This window comes from Pristiophorus japonicus, chromosome 32, assembly GCF_044704955.1.
Source record: "Pristiophorus japonicus isolate sPriJap1 chromosome 32, sPriJap1.hap1, whole genome shotgun sequence".
Taxonomy (NCBI): domain Eukaryota; kingdom Metazoa; phylum Chordata; class Chondrichthyes; family Pristiophoridae; genus Pristiophorus; species Pristiophorus japonicus.
Window position 1 is genome coordinate 7,551,035 of NC_092008.1, and position 18,637 is coordinate 7,569,671.

An 18,637-nucleotide genomic window follows, 5' to 3' on the forward strand; every position below is an offset into this window, starting at 1 on the left:
GTACCTATGTGATTTCAACTCCACCAATATTAATTGTACAGAAGAGTTAGGTAACGGGGTTAAGGGAATGGAGTTCCGACCATTTGGACACGACTCCTTTCGAACCCACGATTTAAAAAGCACAACAGTAGAGGATTCGCTTTTGGAATTACTAATGAGGAATGAACCAGAGAAGATACGAGAAGCAAAATTGGGGAGAATCGAGGCAAAGGTGACCATAGTATAATAAGATAATAATTCAGAACGACGAAAGTATGAGACCAGGATAAAGGATTGGAGAAAAGCTGATTTTGAGGGGGTGAGTATGGAACATAGCAAAATAAAATGAACAACAATATTGGCAAACAATGACAGAGAACAGCAATGGGAAATATTAAAAATGTTGTTCAGCAGCGTTCGAGAACAATTTACTCCGTTAAAAACATGAACATGCTAAACACGAATTAGACACCATGGACGAATGATACAATGGACATAAAGGAACAACATAGGTAAGGAAATAATCCTGAACTAAGCACATGGATAGCATGATCAGGGAAAATATGAAGAGATTAGGAAAGGCCAATAAAGTACTGAGGAAGGAAAAGAGGAAGTAAGAAATTAAAATTATTCAGGAACATAAAACAATATAATAAACTATTTTAAAAGGCACATCAATAAAAAATAGGGATATGAATCGAATAACGAAGTAATGGACCGCTCAATACCATAGGTAACGATAGAGAGCTGGAAGACATATTCAATAATTATTTTGCTTCAATATTTACCAGGGAGCTCGAACATTTTGACGCGACATTGATGATGAGATTAGTAATGAGATAAGTACATTTAAAATAAAATGAGTGTTGAAATTATTGAATGGCGGTGTAGGTTCGAGGGTCTGGGTGGCTTACTTCTGCTCATATTTCTTGTGTCATGGTCTTATGTAATTAATCATAGTCAAAGACGATGAAACCCCTGGTCAGGATGGATTATATTATCGCATTTTAAAATAATCCAGGAAAGAAATTGCAGAGGCATTACTCTACACGTTAAATAACTCATTCGAAAAGGTTATCGTGCCAGTGGACTCGCAGATAGCTAACGTAATACTTATATTAAAAAGGAAGAAAGATTATGTTCAGAGAACTGTAAAGCAGACAACGTAACATCAGAGGTAGAAAAAAACAACGAAATCCCTACTAAAAGAGAAATTAGAAGATCATCTAGAACCGAAAAATTTAATAATGAAAAGTCAGCATGGATTTTAAAATGGGTTGCTTGGGCAACCTCACTGACTTTATTGAAGATCTAACAGAGGCAGTCGACAATAGTAATGCAGTAGATCTAATATACATAGCTTTAAAAGGCATTCGATAAAGTACCACATAATAGACTAGTGAATAAGGTCAGAGAATATGGACTTTTGGTACAAATAGCAGAATGGATAGTTAGCTGGCTTCAAGACAGAAAGCATAGGATGGAGGTAAAGTGCAGCGATTCATCGTGGCAGCAGTCAGGACGTGGTGTTCGACAAGGATCAGCCCTCGAACCACAGTTGTTCACAATTTATGTTAAAGATTTAGACTTTGGAACCAAAACAGAATTTTTAAATTAGCTGATGACACCTCATTGTAGGGCATAGTCAATAGAGAGAAGACCAGCAACAAATTACAGGAGGATAGACTGTAAAATCTGATATAAGTATGCAAAAAGGAAAAGATTAGAGAAAGTAAAAATGGGTCCCTTAGTGGGTGAGACAGGAGAAATTATAACGTGTAATTAGAAATGGCAGAACAATTAAACACATACTTTGTGTCTTCATGAAAAAAGGTACAAAAAACCTCGCAGAAATAGTGGTGAACCAAGGTTCTGGCGAGAATGAGTAACTGAAAGAAAATAATACTGGAGAAATTAGTGGGACTGAAAGCCGATAAATCCCGTGGACCTGATGGCTTACATCCTAGGGTTTTGAATTCGATGGCTATAGAGATAGTGGCTGCATTGGTTTTCATCTTCTAAACTGCCATCGATTCTAGAATGTTTCCTGTGCATTGGAAGGTAGCAAATGTAATCCCCACCCCCCTATTTAAGAAAGGAGGGGGAGAGAAAACGGGGAACTACAAAGCAGTTAGCCTGATATCAGTAGAAGTTAGCTAGAATATATTAGTCAGGACTTGGTAACAGGGCACTTAGAAAAAAATAATAGGATTGGGAAGAGCGAACACAGGGTTTAGAGAAACATAGAAAATAGGTGCAGGAGTAGGCCATTCGCCCCTTCGAATCTGCACCACCATTCAATAAGATTATGGCTGATCATGCAACTTCAGTACCCCATTCCTGCTTTCTCAACATACCCCCTGATCCCGTTAGCCCCAAGGGCCATATCTAACTCCCTCTTGAATATATCTAACGAACTGGCATCAAAAACTTACTGTGGTAGAAAATTCCACAGGTTAACAACGCTCTGAGTGAAGACGTTTCTCCTCATCTCGGTCCTAAATGGCTTACCACTCATACTTAGACTGTATCCCCTGCTTCTGGACTTCCCCAACATCGGGAACATTCTTCCTGCATTTAACTTGTCCAATCCCGTCAGAATTTTATATGTTTCTATGAGATCTCCTCTCATTCTTCTAAATCCCAGTGAATATAAGCCTAGTCGATCCACTCTTTCTTCATATGTCACTCCTGCCATCCCGGGAATCAGTCTGGTGAACCTTCGCTGCACTCCCGCAATAGCAAGAATGTCCTTCCTGAGATTAGGAGAACAAAACTGTGCACAGTATTCAAGGTGAGGCCTCACCAAGGCCTTATACAACTGCAGTGAGACCTTCCTGCTCCTAAACTCAAATCCCTTCCATTCCATTTTGCTTACAGCTACCAGTCCTTCTTTTCATTGTGGACCGTAACCTGTAGGAATATTGTACAGTTCTTAATCATGAAAACCCCCTCACAATCAGTAGACAGACGAAATTCTCATTCCTATCTAGGCCTCCAATCATTTTGAAAGGGAAATCAGGTTTGTCGCATCTGATTGAGATTTCTGAGGTTGTAAGTAACAGAATAGATAAGGGGGAGAGCAGTAGATGTGATATATTTGGATTTTCAGAAGGCATTCAATAAGGTACCACACAAGATGTTACCAAACAAAAATTAGGGCCCATGGGATTGGTCGTAATATTCCAGCATGGATTGAGGATTGTTTAACGGGGGAAAAAAAAACAGAGAGCAGGAATACAACAGTCATATTTGGGTTGGCAGGATGTAACTAATGGTGTACCACAAGGATCAGGGCTTGGGTCTCAGTTATTCACAATCTATATCAATAATTTGGATGAGACTTCCGAATGTACTATATACAAGTTTGTTGATGATACAAAGCTAGGTGGGAAAGTAAGCTGTGACGTTGATGCAAAGAGGCTTCAAAGGGATATAGACAAGATAAGTAAGTGGCCAAGATCATGGAAATTGAAAGATAATGTGGAGACATGGGAATGTGTCTACTTTGGGGAACAAAATGGAAGAGTGGAGGGTTATTTAAATGGTGAGAGATTGTGAAAAGTTGGTGTTCATAGGGACCTGGATGCCCTTTTATACGAATCACTAAAAGATAACATGCAGGTACCAAAGGAAGGACATACATGGCATTGAGGGAATGCAGCGAAGGTTCACCAGGCTGATTCCTGGGATGGCGGGATTGTCACGTGTGGAGAGATTGAGTAAACTATGCCTATATTCTCTAAAGTTTAGAAGAATGATTGAAACATACCAAATTCTTACAGGGCTTGACAGCATAGACAGGGAGGATGGTTCCCCTGGATGGGGTTTCTCGAATACGAGGTCACAGTCTCAGAATAAGGGGTCGGCCATTTGGGACAGAGATGAGCAGAAATGTCATCACTCAGAGGATGGTGAATGTTTGGAATTCTTACCCCAGGGGTCTGTTGAAGCTCATTCGTTGAGTAAAGTCAACACAGAGATCGCTAGATGTTTGGATATTAAGGGAATCAAGGCATATAGGGATAGTGCATGACAGATGGGTTTTTACTACAATCCAGTAGGTGCACGGTCAACCTTACCGATATTATCTTTTCATTCCAGTTTATTTAATTGCATTTAAGTTCCACAGCTGCCATGGTGAGATTTCAACTCAGGTCTCTGGATCATTAGTCCGGGCCTCTGGATTACTAGTCCTGTAAAATAACCACTATGCTGCCGTACTTGATTATTTAAAGTGTCAAAGATCCTGCATGCGTTTTTTGCAATCTTATCAAGTTGTCTTTCAAGGAGTAGTATACGTAAACAATTAAGTCTGTCGATCTGCACCCTATTTAAAATTGCACCATTCAGTTTATATTGCCACTCCTCATTTTTCCTCCCAAAATGTATCACTTCACACTTGTTAAATTTTACCTGTCGTGTGTCTGTCCAATTCAGCAGACGTTCTATGCTCCCCTGAACTCTGCTCCCCTCCTCACTGTTTACTACATTTCTGAGTTCCATATCATCTGCAAACTTTGAGATTATGCCTTTAGACATGTGCAGGCCATCATGCTCGATCAGAAGAAGCCCTGCCATTAATATAGAACCATGATTGAAAGGGGTTAACTGAAACTGGTTGTTCACTTACTGTAATTAATGTCAGTCTCCACGGGGTAACAGAAACTGTTTGTTCAGTGACTGTACCTAATGTCAGTCTCCACAGAGACTAATTGTACCAGTGCAGATTTTACTTGTTCTATTAAAAAAGGACTCTTTTCAATGTGTTTTCCCATAGTGTCAGTGTGAGCATCCCCTCCAGCACTATCAGGGGTTTGCATGCTGCTCCACAGAAAGGGAGACAGAATCTGAAAAAACTGGATCAGAATGATACAGCAATGGATCGGAATCTGAAAACAGTGCATTGGAATATTACAACGATGGACAGGAGTTTCATCTTGCTTTTTAACGTTCTTGTTGAAAATTATGATAGATTGCCATTAGAATTGCGAATCAGTGGTGTACTTCAGACTATTGAATACCTTTACTATCCGCTCCTTGCTGCTGTTGGTGTTCCTGGTAAGTCTCTGTGCCCAACTGTTAACTCTGCAAACCTTTGCTAACTGTATCACTGTCCTTGTAATTTACTCTCCCCTCTTTGCTGCTATCGGTGTCCCTGGTAATTCTCTATAACCGACTATTAGATTTGTAAACCATGAATAACTGCATTACTGTGTGTGTCATTTAAATCTTGGAGCACCCAAGTCATTGCCTTCAGTCCTCGTCACAAACTCGGTTATCTATCAAACAACTCAGCCCCCTCACTGGCAAATGTCTGAGGCTGAACGAGACTGTTCAAAACCTGAGCGATCTATTTGAACCTGAGCAGAGTTCCGAACTCATATCATATGAAAGCAAAACAATGCAGATGCTGGAACCTGAAATACGAACAGAAAAGGCTGGAAATCTCAGCGGGTCAGGCAGCATCTGTGGAGTGAAGCAGATGTAACATATCAGTTCGTTCACCCTTCGTCAGAAGTGGCAAATTTTCAAAATGAACAAATTGTTAAGGATCACTGAAAGGAGGAGGGGAGAAAAGAACAAAATGGATGATCTGTAATGGGGTGGAAGACAGGAGAGATTTGAGAGACCAAAGGCATGATGGGCCAACTTGAGATGATAGTATCGGAAGTTAGAAAAAGATTAGCTGAGATAGAATGCAAAGGGGAGGATAATTATAAGCTGCCATGGGAAACAAAGTGAGAGAAAAAATATATTAGAGTAAAATATGGGTAAAGTTTAATTTCTAAAATTGTTGAACTCGATTTTGAATCCAGAGGGCATAAAAGTTCTTAAAGGAAAGGTGAGGTTCCTCGAACTTGCATTGAACTTCATTGGAACAGTGCAGGAGTCAGAGGATGGACCTATCAGGGTGGGACTGGAGTCGAGAATTAAAGTGACAGGCGAATGGTTGTTTGGGGTCACACATACCGACTGAATGAAGGTGTTCTAAAAAGCAGTCAACCAATTTGCATGTGGTCTCCCCAATATTGCGGGGACCATATCGTGAGCAGCAAATATTGTTTACTAAATTGAAAGAAGTACATGTAAATCGCAGTTTCACCTGGAACGAATATTTGGGGCACTGGACAATAGGAAGATGGCAGGTATTGCATCTCCTGTGCTTGCACGGGAATGTACCATGGGAAGAGGAGGTGGTGCTTGACGTGATTGTGGAATGGACCAGGGTGTTGCGGATGGAGCAATCCCTTCAGAATGCTGAGAGTGGGAGGGGAAGATGTGATTGGTGGTGGGTCACGCTGGAGCTAGCAGAAATGGTGGAGGATGATCCCTTGAACGTGGAGGCTGGTGGGGTGAAAGGTGAGGACGAAGGGAGACCTGTCATGGTTCTAAGAGAGAGGGGAAGGTTCCAAGAGGGAGGGGAAAGTGTGTGAGCAGAGGTCCACGAAGTAGAATAGGCATGGTAGAGAGCCATGTTATCCGTGGGGAATGGGAATCCTTGGTTGAGAAAAGACCGAAGACATTTCAGAGGCAATAGTGTGGAAGGTGGCATCGTCAGAGCAGATGCGATGCAGATCAAGCAACTGGGAGAATGGAATGGAGTCCTTACAGGATTCCAGGTGGGTGGAAGTGTAGTCCAGGTAGCTGTGGGAGTCAGTGGGCTTAAAGTCAATGTTTGTCAATAGTCTATCACCAGAAATGGAGACAGAGAAGTCGAGGAATGGAACGGAAGGGTCGGAGGTGGATCATGTTATGCTGAGGGAAGGGTGGAAATTGGATGCAAAGTGAACAAAATGTTCAAGTTTAGGGCGAGAGCAAGAAAAGGTATGGATACAGTCATCAATCTATCGGAAAACCTTGGTGTGGGAGGGGACCGGATTTGGAGTGGAAAAAATATTCCACATCTTCCGTGAACAGAAGGCATAGCAAGGACCCATGCAGGTTCGCGTAGCAACACCTTTAATTTGGAGGAATTGAAGGGAGTTAAAGACGAACTGTTCAAGATGACAACAAGTTCAGTCAGGTGGAAGAGGGTGTTGGTGGTGGGGAACTGATTGGGCCGCTGCTTGAGGAAGGAGCAGAGCGCCCTCAGGCCATGCTGGTGGGCGATGGACATGCAGAGGGATTGGACGTCCATGGTGAAAAGGAGATGGTTGCTGCCACAAAACTGGAAACTGTTAAAGTGACAGAGGGCATCGAAGGAGTCGCAAATGTCGATGAGAAGAGGGAGCAAAGGGGGAAAAAGTAGAGTCGACAAAGGAAGCAATCCATTCCATGGGTCAAGAACAGCTGCAACGATGCGTCTATCGGGTAAGTCCTGTTTGTGGATCTCGGGAAAGAGGTAGAAGTGGGCTGAGCGGGTTTGGGGAACTATGAGGTTGCTGGCTGTGGAGGTAAGGTTCCAGATGAGATGAGGTCAGTGACGGACTGGGAAATGGTTGCTTGATGTTCGGTAGTGGGGTCATGGTGCAGGAATAGGTAGGATGAGGTGTCAGAGATTACGAGATCAGCCTCTGCAAGATAGAGGTCGGTTCACCAAACAGCAGCACCGCCACCCTTGTCAGTGATAGTGAGTAAGATAGCTGTAGACTGCAGGACGATATCAATGGACTTGTCAGTTTGGCAAAGCAGTGGCACATGGAATTCAATCTGGAGAAGTGAGAGGTAATACATTTGGGGAATGCTCACAAGGCAAGGGAATACACAGTAAATGGTAGGATACTGAGAAATGCAGAGGAACAACGGGACCATGTTGTGCATCCCACAGATCCCTGAAGGTACCAGGACAGGCAGATCAGCTGTTTAAGATGACCTATGGAATGCTTGCCTTTATTAGCCGAGCCAAGGATATAAGAGCAGATAGATTATGCTAGAACTGTAAAAATCATTAGTTAGGCCACAGCTTCAATTCTTGCGTACAATTCTTGTCAGAGCATTACAGGAAATATGTGCTTGAACTGGAGAGAGTACAGACGAGAATTAAAAGGATTTTGACAAAACTAGAAAATTATATCTATGAGCAAATATTGGACAGGCTGGCGCTGTTTTCTTTGGAACAGAGGAGTGTGAGGGGAATCTTCATTGAGGTGTACACAATGATGAAGGGCCGACGTATAGTGGATTGGAAGGAGCAATTTCCAGTAACAGCGAGGTCAGTAACCAGTGGCCATATATTTAAGGTAATTGATAGAAGGATTAGAAGGGAGTTGAGCAGATTTTATATTACCAAGTGTGTGGTGTGGGTCTGGAAATCACTGCCTGAAATGATGGTGGAGGCAGATAATCTTATTACAATTAAAAAGTACTTGTATAGTCATTTGAAGTGCGGTAACCTGCAAGGGTATGAACCAAAACCACTGAAACGTTATTAGGTTGATAACTCTTCGTCGACAGTGGCAGACTTGAAGGGCCGAATGGCCTCGTTCTGTGCTGTAAATTTCTATGATTCTATTAATTCTCACATCCCACGTGCCATTCTGGTAACATCCTCTGCACCCACTCTTATCCTTGACATCATTGATAATATGTCCTTCTCAGAATTAGACGGAACACTCCAGCTGGGGCCGAGCAAATGATTTCTAAAAGGTTGATGTTCGGTAGTGGATTTGTGTTACACCATGTCTCTGTTTTAAAGCCAAGAACTCCGTATGCTTTTTTAACAGCTATCGCAACGTGTCCTAGCACCTTCAAATATTTCTGTAGGGATTCCCCATGTCTCTCTGATCTTGTACCCACTTTAAACTTTTACCGTTTAGTTTAGTTTGCTTCTGCTCATATTTCCTACCAAAATCTATCACTTCACACTTTTCTGTGCCAAATTGCATCTGCCATGTGTCTGCCCAATTCAACAGTCTGTCTGTGACTTCCTGAAATTCAGAATCATTGATTTTATTCTCATTTTATTATTGGATTTATTTGCTTGCAGACTAGGTGTGATGCTGTTACAGCCGGTGTTAATTGCACATGCATAGTTACCCATGAGAAAATGGCTGGCGTTCATCTAGAGCTGCTGCAGTCCATGTGGTGAAGGTGCTCACACAATGCTGATGCTGAAGGAATTTCACGATTTTGAACTAGTGACGATGAAGGAACGACGCGAGATTTGAAGCATATGGTAGCATAGTGCTTATGATGCTTGACTAGTAATCCAGATACATGGATGAATGAATCAGAGTAATCACATACTCGGGGGAATTTTAATTAAATTAAATAAACAAATCAGGATTAAAAAGCAATATCAGTCATGGTAACCATGAAACTAATGGATTGTAGTAAAAAAAAACGATCTGATTCACTAACGTCCTTTTGGGAAGGAAATGTGCTGTCTTTACCCATTCTGACCAAAATGTGACTCCAGACCACAGTAATGTGTTTGACTCTGAAATGGTCGAGCAAGCCATTCAATTGTATAAGGTGGCTCACCACCATCTTCTCAAAGGCAATTAGGGATAGGCAAAAAATGCTGGTCTTGCCAGTGATGCCCTCATCCCAAGAATGGATTTAAGGAAAAGTCGATGTCTGGATGATGTGTGACTTTGAGGGGAGAATTAGAGTTCGTGTTGTTTTGTGCTGCAGTCCGAGCTTAATTACAGCCCCTCCCGGGTGCCTCATCCCCTTGATGCCAATTGTAAGCATGCAATTGCTGCCTGGGGGCGGGGGGTGAAAAGTATTTATGGTAAAATACTAAACATAAAAAAACTAACGTTTGCATTTTCGGGATGCAAATCCTTTATTGGACATGTGGCAATGAGTTGGGCCTTGAACACGAGGATGAAAAGTTTAAAATCGAGGCATTATCGGACTGGGCACCGTTGTCGGTCACCGAGCAACGGGCGGGGTGGTTGGGTGAGCTAGGTTTGGAGTGAGTTAGGACACGGGCAGCAGAGTGTTGGCTGAGACAGAAATAGTTGTAATTACTTTTAGATTTAACTCACATCTCCCCACACCTGGAACAATTTACCTCGGAGGATAACAAATGACTGTGAATTGGTTTCAAGCCAAGCCTTTGAGAGGCAAAATCTTAGTCCAATTAATCAGCACGCTGTGATGTTTGATATCTGCCGAGGTCTGCAGACAAGGACGGAGACATTTCTCCGGGCAGTGGAGCTAAACGGGCGGTATCTGATCGGGCGCCCGTTACACTCAGCACCGGATATTTAGTTGTACTGCAGTGAATGACGGATTTCTAGGCATAGGTCTTCAATTATCAACACTATTTTCCAGCAAAGGTGTCTTCGCAACTCTGTGAAGCCACTTCTGTGTCACAGAACTAATCTCAGTAATTCTGCACCATCGACACACCTGTCGTCCCAAAATCCATCGTCCTCTTTAAAAAAAAACATTACGGCTCTACTCGAGATAAGTTTCTCATTGTATAACATGCAATGTGCCTCAAAACAGGAGGGCGGACAAACAGCCAGTAATTGTACAACATGCAGTGAGCCCCTAAACAGCAGGGCGGAGTGACACAGAAACACTGTCACTGTCGTTTTAAAGATAAAGGACAAGTCACATTTGATTTTTAAAGAGACAGAACCAGTAATACGGATTTTTACACAAGTCATACAGGCTTTGTATAGGGACAGGACCAGTCTCACAGGCTTTTAAACGAGACAGGACCTGTCACACAGGCTTTTTTAAAGAAGGGCTAGTCACACAGGCTTTTTGCTGAGACAGTACCAGTCACACAGGCTGTTTAACGAGCCAGGAGCAGTGACATAGGCGCTTTAAAGAGACAGGACACGTCTCTACAATTATACAGGGCATTTGTGATACCACACTTGGTAAACATAAGAACATAAGAAATAGGAGCAGGAGTAGGCCATGCGACCCTTCGAGCCTGCTCCGCCAATTAATACGATCAGGGCTGATCCGATGATGGAATCAGTTCCACTTCCCTTCCCGCTCCCCATAACCCCTTATTCACTTATCGTTTAAGAAATTATATATCTCTGTCTTAAATGTATTGAATGTCCCGGCATCCGCAGCTCTCTGAGGCAGCGAATTCGACAAATTTGCAACCCGCTGAGAGAAGAAATTCCTCCTCATCTCAGTTTAAATTGCACGGCCCCTTATTCTAAGACCATGCCCCCTAGTTATAGTCTCCCCCATCAGTGGAAACATCCTCTCTGCATCCACCTTGTCAAGCCCCCTCATAATCTTATGCATTTCGATAAGATCACCTCTCTTTCTTCTGAATTCCAATGAGTAGAGGCCCAACCTACTCAACCTTTCCTTATAAGTGAACCCCCTCATCTCCGGAATCAACCTAGTGAACCTTCTCTGAACTGCCTCCAAAGCAATTATATTCTTTCACAAATATGGAAACCAAAACTGCACGCAGTATTCCAAGCGTGGCGTCACCAAAACCCTGTGGAACTGTAGCAAGACTTCCCTGCTTTTATAATCCATCAACTTTGCAATAAAGCCGAGATTTCTTTGGCATTCCTCATCACTTGCTTTGGCTGCATACTAACCTTTGCTGTTTCATGCACAAGTAACGCCAGATCCCGCTGTATTGCAGCACTTTGCATTTTTTCTCCATTTAAATACTAACTTTCTTGTGACATTTTTCTGCCTCAACACTTTCCAACATTATACTAAATCTGCCAAATGTGTGCCCACTCACTTAGCCTGTCTATGTCCTTTGGCAGATTTTTTGAATCCTGCTCACACATTGCTTTTCCTCCCATCTTTATATCATCAGCATATTTGGATATATTACACTCGGTCCTTTCTTCGAAGCAGTTAATATAGAGTGTAAATAGTTGGGTTCCCAGCACTGATCCCTGCAGCACCCCATTAGTTGCTGATTGCCAACCTGAGAATTAACCAATTATCCCGACTCTCTGTTTTCCTTTAATTAGCCAATCCTCTATCCTTGCTACTCTATTACCCGCAACAACGTGAACTTTTAGCTTGTGCAGTAACCTTTTATTTGGCACCTTGTCAAATTCCTTCTCGAAATCCAAATACACCACACCCACTGATTCCCCGTTATCCACCCAGTTCGTTACATCCTCAAATAATTCCAGCAAATTTGTCAGACATGAGTTCTCTTTCATAAATCCATGCGAACTCTGCCTGACCAAATTATGCTTTTACAAATGTCCCGCTAATGCTTGATTAATAATGGATTCCAACATTTTCCCAGCCACAGATGTTAGGCTAACTGGTCTATAGTTTCCTGCTTTTTGTCTGCCTCCTTTTTTAAAAAGGGGCGTTACATTTGCAGTTTTTCAATCTGCTGGGACGTCCCCAGAATCCAGGTGATTTTTCTAAATTACAACCAATGCATCCACTATCCCTGCCACTACTTCTCTGAAGACCCGAGAATGCAAGCAATCAGGTCCAGGGGTTTTATCCGCCTGTATTCCTATTATCTCACTGAGTACCACCTCCTCAGTGATTGTGATTGTGTTAAGTTCCTCCCACCCCATTTGCCCCTTGACTATCCACTGTTGGGAATTTGTTTGTATCCTCTACCGTAAAGACTGATACAAAATATTTGTTAATAGTTTCTGCCTTGTCCATGTTCCCCATTACTAATTCCCCAGTCTCATACTCTAAGGGACCCGGATTACCTTTAGCCACTCTTTTTCTTTTTATATACCTGTAGAAATTCTTGCTATCTGTTTATATTTAGTGCTAGTTTAATTTCATTATCTATCATCCCTTTCTCATTCATTTTATTGTCATTCTTTGCTGATTTTTGAAAGCTTCCCAATCTTCTGTCCTCTCACTAGTTTTGGCCACTTTGTATGCCTTTGTTTTTAATTGGATACCGTCCTTTATTTCTTTAGTTAAACACAGATGGCTAGCTTTTCTTTGACACCCTTTTCTTCTCACTGGAATATATTTTTCTTGAGAGTTGTGAAATATCTCCTTATATTTATGACACTGTTTATCAACCGTCCTAAACTTTAATCTATTTCCCCAGTCCAATTTAGCCAACTCTGGTGTACTGTGTCCTTGTCTGGTCACCTTACCTAAGTGAAGTGAAGGTTCATTAGATTGGAACCTGGCATGAGGGCATTGCCCAATGTGAAGCGTTTGAGTAGATTAGGCCTATATTTCGTAGAGTTTAGAAGAATGAGTGGTAATCTAATTGAAAAATATATAACCCGTAACAGTCTTGACAGGGTTAATGCTGGGCAATCTAAAACACGGGGTCACAGTCTCAGAAGAATGGCTCGGTCATTTAGGATTAAAATAAGGAGATATCTTTTCACTCAAATAGTTGTGAATCTTTGGAATTTTCTATCCCAGAGGCATGTGGATGCTGAGTTTTTGAGTACATTCCTGACAGAGTTCGATATATTTTTGGCAACTAGGAGAATTACGGGATATGAGGATAGTGCCAGAAAGTGGAGTTGTGTTAGAAGATTAGCCATGATCTTGTTGAATGGCAGAGCAGGCAGAATGTGTCAAATGGGCTAGGGGCAGCACGGCCTGACTGCACTGCAATTTGTGTGTGCACTAGGTCCATGCAGCAGAGCAGGTCTCCAGTTGGCCTGGTTAACCCTTGCCACTGGTTAAAGACCTAGCTCTGTCAAGCCCGTGTGATGGCTGATGTGCCACGGTCATCACACGTTAAAACATCCACGCACAGGCATCTTCCACCCCTGGAGTTCAGGACTGGAACATCGGGTGCTGCATTGAAACATCTATGAATTTCAGCCTTCTGCTGTGGAAGCAAGTCATCCTCGTTTTCGGGACGACCTATGATGATGACTCCAGATCGTATTTCGTATCTTCTTCTGCCGCACAGGCGAGAAAAGCGATAGGACAAGTCACACATGTCTTTTGAAAGAGACAAGAGCCGTCACACATGCATTTACGGAGAATAAACTCTAAAAAGACGGGCTTGAAATTCGTCTCCTGATTCTGATCACCTCTTTCAAATCTCCTCCCAATCTTCTCTGTGCCAAGGAGAACAACCTCAGCTTCTCCAGTCTACCCATGAAACTTAAATCCCTCTAAGGGGGCCGCACAGAACAGATAGTTTTGGATCGGTAATTCAGAGCGTAAATTCTAGGCCCTCATATAGTTCTTACAGATTATTAGACCATTAATGTTCATTCACAGATACCAATCTTGTCATGAATATGACACTTTAGAAACTCTTATCTTGCAGACTCCTTTTAATATATTTAATTGTCCATAGTATTGTGAAATATTTAATATGAAATAGTAGGGTTTTACCCACATGTCCTAAGAATGTCTACAGATAGCAATCCATAACGTAACTGTGTGCTTTAAGTGCTGGAGACACTTGGTGGAGTCATGAGTCATTGCAGAATACCCAGCCTCTGGCCTGCTGTAGTCGCCACAACATTCATGTGGCTGGTCCAGTTAAGTTTCTGATGAATGGCGACCCTGAGGATTTTGATGGTGGAGTATTCGGGGATGATTTTCCCGTGGACGAAGTTAGACTATCGCTTGTTGGAGGTGGTCATCGTCTGCCGCTTGTGTGGAGAGAATTTATCATAGACATCAGGGATGAGGATTTCAGTTATGTGGGGAGACGAGAGACGCTGGGTTTGGTTTACTTATAGTAGAGACGTTCAGAGGGAGATTGAATAGAAGTGTTCAAAATTATGAGGGTTTGCTCCAATGGCCACAATGTCATGAGCAAAGTTACACTGGTATAAGATTATTGGTAAATTAAACATAGAATCATAGAATGGTTAGAGCACAGGAGGAATCCATTCTTCCCCTCAAGCCCGTGCTGGCTCTGTGCATTCTTGATTACAACCACTTGCTGCATAAACAGTGTTTCCTCATGTCGCCTTTGATTCTTCTGACATTCACCTTGAATATTTTTTACACAATGAGTATTTAGGATCTGGAATGCGCTGCTTCAAATGCTAGTGGAGGTAGATTAAATCGTAGCTTTCAAAAGGGAATCGGGTAACTACTTGAAATAAAATGAATCAGGGCTACGGGGAGAGGGCGGGGGATTGGGACGACCTGAAGTGCTACTGAACAGAGCTAGCACGGCTTCGGGGGCCGAATTACATCCTTCTGTGCTGTAAACATTCTATGATTCTCCAAATATTTACTATCCCATCCTTGATATTGTTGGTGTTACTAGTAAGTATGTCAGTCCCTATATTATTTCTATAAACCATGTTACACTGTAATATTATTCTTACTATTACCCGTGGGATACTCTCTTATTAATGGTACACTGTGGTTCTAGTTACTGCTTCTTTCTTACAACATGGGTAGTAGTTTAAAATTACTGGAACATCCTTGCTTCTGTTTGTGTCCCTGCTAAGTCTATTTACACAGCAATGTTGCTATAAATAATGTTTATTGTGTTTCTCTCCTTGTCATTCCCAATCCCATCCACGCTGCTGTCGGTTATCGATTCTGAACGTTGTTCAATGTTACCAAGATTCAAATGTTCTATATTTAACTCAGCCGATTATATTGGTCGAGACTCTTTATTTAACGAATTACAGCCTGTTTTCTGCACTCAAAATGTGTAACAGATCAGAATAATGTTGTCTTGGTTCATAAGATTTTTCACCTAATGATGACAGGGCATGGAACTGAAACATTAACTCTGTTTCTCTCTCCACCGATGCTGCGTGACATGCTCAGAATTTCCAAAATGTCCTGTTTCCATTTCAGATTTCCAGCAACCGCAGTATTTTGCAGTTGTTTTCACCCAATGTTCGGTATGGTTATTTACACAGAGTCACAGGGAAATTTGCTAGCAGATCATAGGCACAGGTTTACATGTCTGAAATATCCGCTAATCATTCAGTTTATCGCTATTTCCTTTATTGATGCCACAATAAACCCTGTATTCCGCTCCACGGGTAATATACTTGACGATATCAATGAATAATGGTAATGCATTACAGACATCACCCCAAATCTAATTAAACTGTTGCTCTTGCTCTCAGCCTGATATATAATTTTCCTGCTTTTTTTCCCCTCCCTCACAGTGAACTTAGTGACGATTGTGATCCTGTCTCGGGGAAAGTGCGGTCTCTCCAAATGTGTAACTCGATACCTGGTGGCCATGGCAGTGGCCGATCTACTGGTCGTTATCCTCGATCTGATATTGAGGCACATTCCGGTTGTTTATTGGTGGCAGTTTCAATTTGTGCGGTCCCTCCCCGTGTGTAATATCCACGCCGTCCTGCTGGATGCAGTCACAGACTGTTCTGTCTGGTTCACCGTCACTTTCACCTTTGATCGATTTGTGGCCATTTGTTGTCAGAAGCTGAAAACTAAATATTGCACCAAGAAAACAGCGGCTGTGGTTCTGGGAACAGTGACTGTACTGAGCGGTTTAAAAAACATTTGCTGGTATTTTATGCTGAACCGTTGGTATTTGCTTGTGAACGTCCCCTGGTTTTGTGTTGTATCAGTGGCTGTTCTGCATTCGCCGGTCTGGACAGCAATCGAGTTCCTACATAATCTCCTAACCCCGGGTGTCCTGTTTGTTCTGATTCTGCTGCTCAATACAGTCACCGTCAGACATATTTTAGTGGCCAGCAGAGCCCGCAGGAGACTCCGGGGTCCCAGCAGTGGGGAGAGGCCCAGAGACCCAGAGATGGCGAGCCGCAAAAAATCGATAATTTCACTGTTTGTTATCTCCGGAAATTTCATCCTGTTATGGGCGGTATTTATGTTGTATTCTATATATTACCGGATGTGGTGGTTCGGGTATAAGTCTGTCAAAATACCTGATTATGTAAGTGTACTTGGATTCATGCTGCAGATGCTGAGTTGCTGCACAAACACTGGTATTTATGCCGTGACCCAGGCAAAGTTCAGAGTGCAGCTCAAGAATTTGGCAAAATATCCCTTTACTGTGCTTGTGAAATTCATTAAACGATGAGAAGAAGCAGAGACTTTGGAGCCTCAGACTCCATGTGGTGTGATATTGTTAGCGAGCTGCTCTCCCACGCCCGTCCACTGGGCGAGTGATCCGGGTGAATACTGACAATCGCACACACTACACATGGATCCCTATGAGGGGCCAGTGATTTGGGTGAATATTAACTCACTCACACACTGTCTACACTGGGCTCATTGTGTGAGGCCTGTGATCAGGGTGAATATTAACACACACACTCACACACTGTCTACACTGGGCTCCCTGTGTGAGGCCTGTGATCCTGGTGAATATTAACACACTCACTCACACACTCTCTACACTGGGCTCCCTGTGTGAGGCCTGTGATCAGGGTGAATATTAACACACTCACTCACACACTGTCTACACTGGGCTCCCTCTGTGAGGGATCTGTGATCAGGGTGAATATTAACACACTCGGTGACACACTGTCTACACTGGGCTCCATGTGTGAGGCCTGTGATCAGGGTGAATATTAACGCAGTCACTCACACACTGTCTACACTGGGCTCACTGTGATGAGGCCTGAGATCAGGGTGAATATTAACACACTAACTCACACACTGTCTACACTGGGCTCCCTGTGTGAGGCCTGTGATCCCGGTGAATATTAACACACTCACACAGACACTGTCTACACTGGGCTCCCTGTGTGAGGCCTGTGATCCCGGTGAATATTAACACACTCACTCACACTGTCTACACTGGGCTCCCTGTGTGAGGCCTGTGATCATGATGAATATTTACACACTCACTCACACACAGTCTACACTGGGCTCCGTGTGTGAGACATGTGATCAGGATGAATATTGACACATTCACTCACACACTGTCTACACTGGGCTCCCTGTGTGAGGCCTGTGATCAGAGTGAATATTAACACACTCACTACACACTGTCTACATTGGGCTCCCTGTGTGAAGCCTGTGATCATGGTGAAAATTTACACACTCGGTGACACACTGTCTACACTGGGCTCCATGTGTGAGGCCTGTGATCAGGGTGAATATTAACACAGTCACTCACACACTGTCTACACTGGGCTCACTGTGATGAGGCCTGAGATCAGGGTGAATATTAACACACTAACTCACACACTGTCTGCACTGGGCTCCCTGTGTGAGGCCTGTGATCCCGGTGAATATTAACACACTGACTCACACACTGTGTACACTGGGCTCCCTGTGTGAGGCCTGTGATCAGGGTGAATAGTAACACACTCACTCACGCACTATCTACACTGAGCTCCCTGTGTGAGGCCTGTGAGCCAGGTGAATATTAACACACTCACTTACACACTGTCTAAACTGGGTCCCTGTGTGAAGCCTGTGATCATGGTGAATATTTACACACTCACTCACACACAGTCTACACTGGGCTCCGTGTGTGAGACATGTGATCAGGATGAATATTGACACATTCACTCACACACTGTCTACACTGGGCTCCCTGTGTGAGGCCTGTGATCAGAGTGAATATTAACACACTCACTACACACTGTCTACACTGGGCTCCCTGTCAGAGGCCTGTGATCAGGGTGAATATTGACACATTCACTACACACTGTCTGCACTGGGCTCCCTGTGTGAGGTCTGTGATCAGAGTGAATATTAACACACTCACTCACACACTGTCTACACTGCATTCGCTGTGTGGGGCCAGTGATCAGGGTGAATATTAATATGCTCACTCACACACTGTCTACACTACGTTCGCTGTGTGGGGCCAGTGATCAGGGTGAATATTAACATGCTCACTCACACACTGTCGACA

General features: G+C 43.0%; 1 pseudogene; it reads left to right on the plus strand.

The window, feature by feature from the left end:
* The first annotated feature begins 4,829 nt into the window (after positions 1–4,829).
* On the plus strand, positions 4,830–16,889 carry LOC139240552 (probable G-protein coupled receptor 139; annotated as a pseudogene).
* Positions 16,890–18,637: the final 1,748 nt, after the last annotated feature.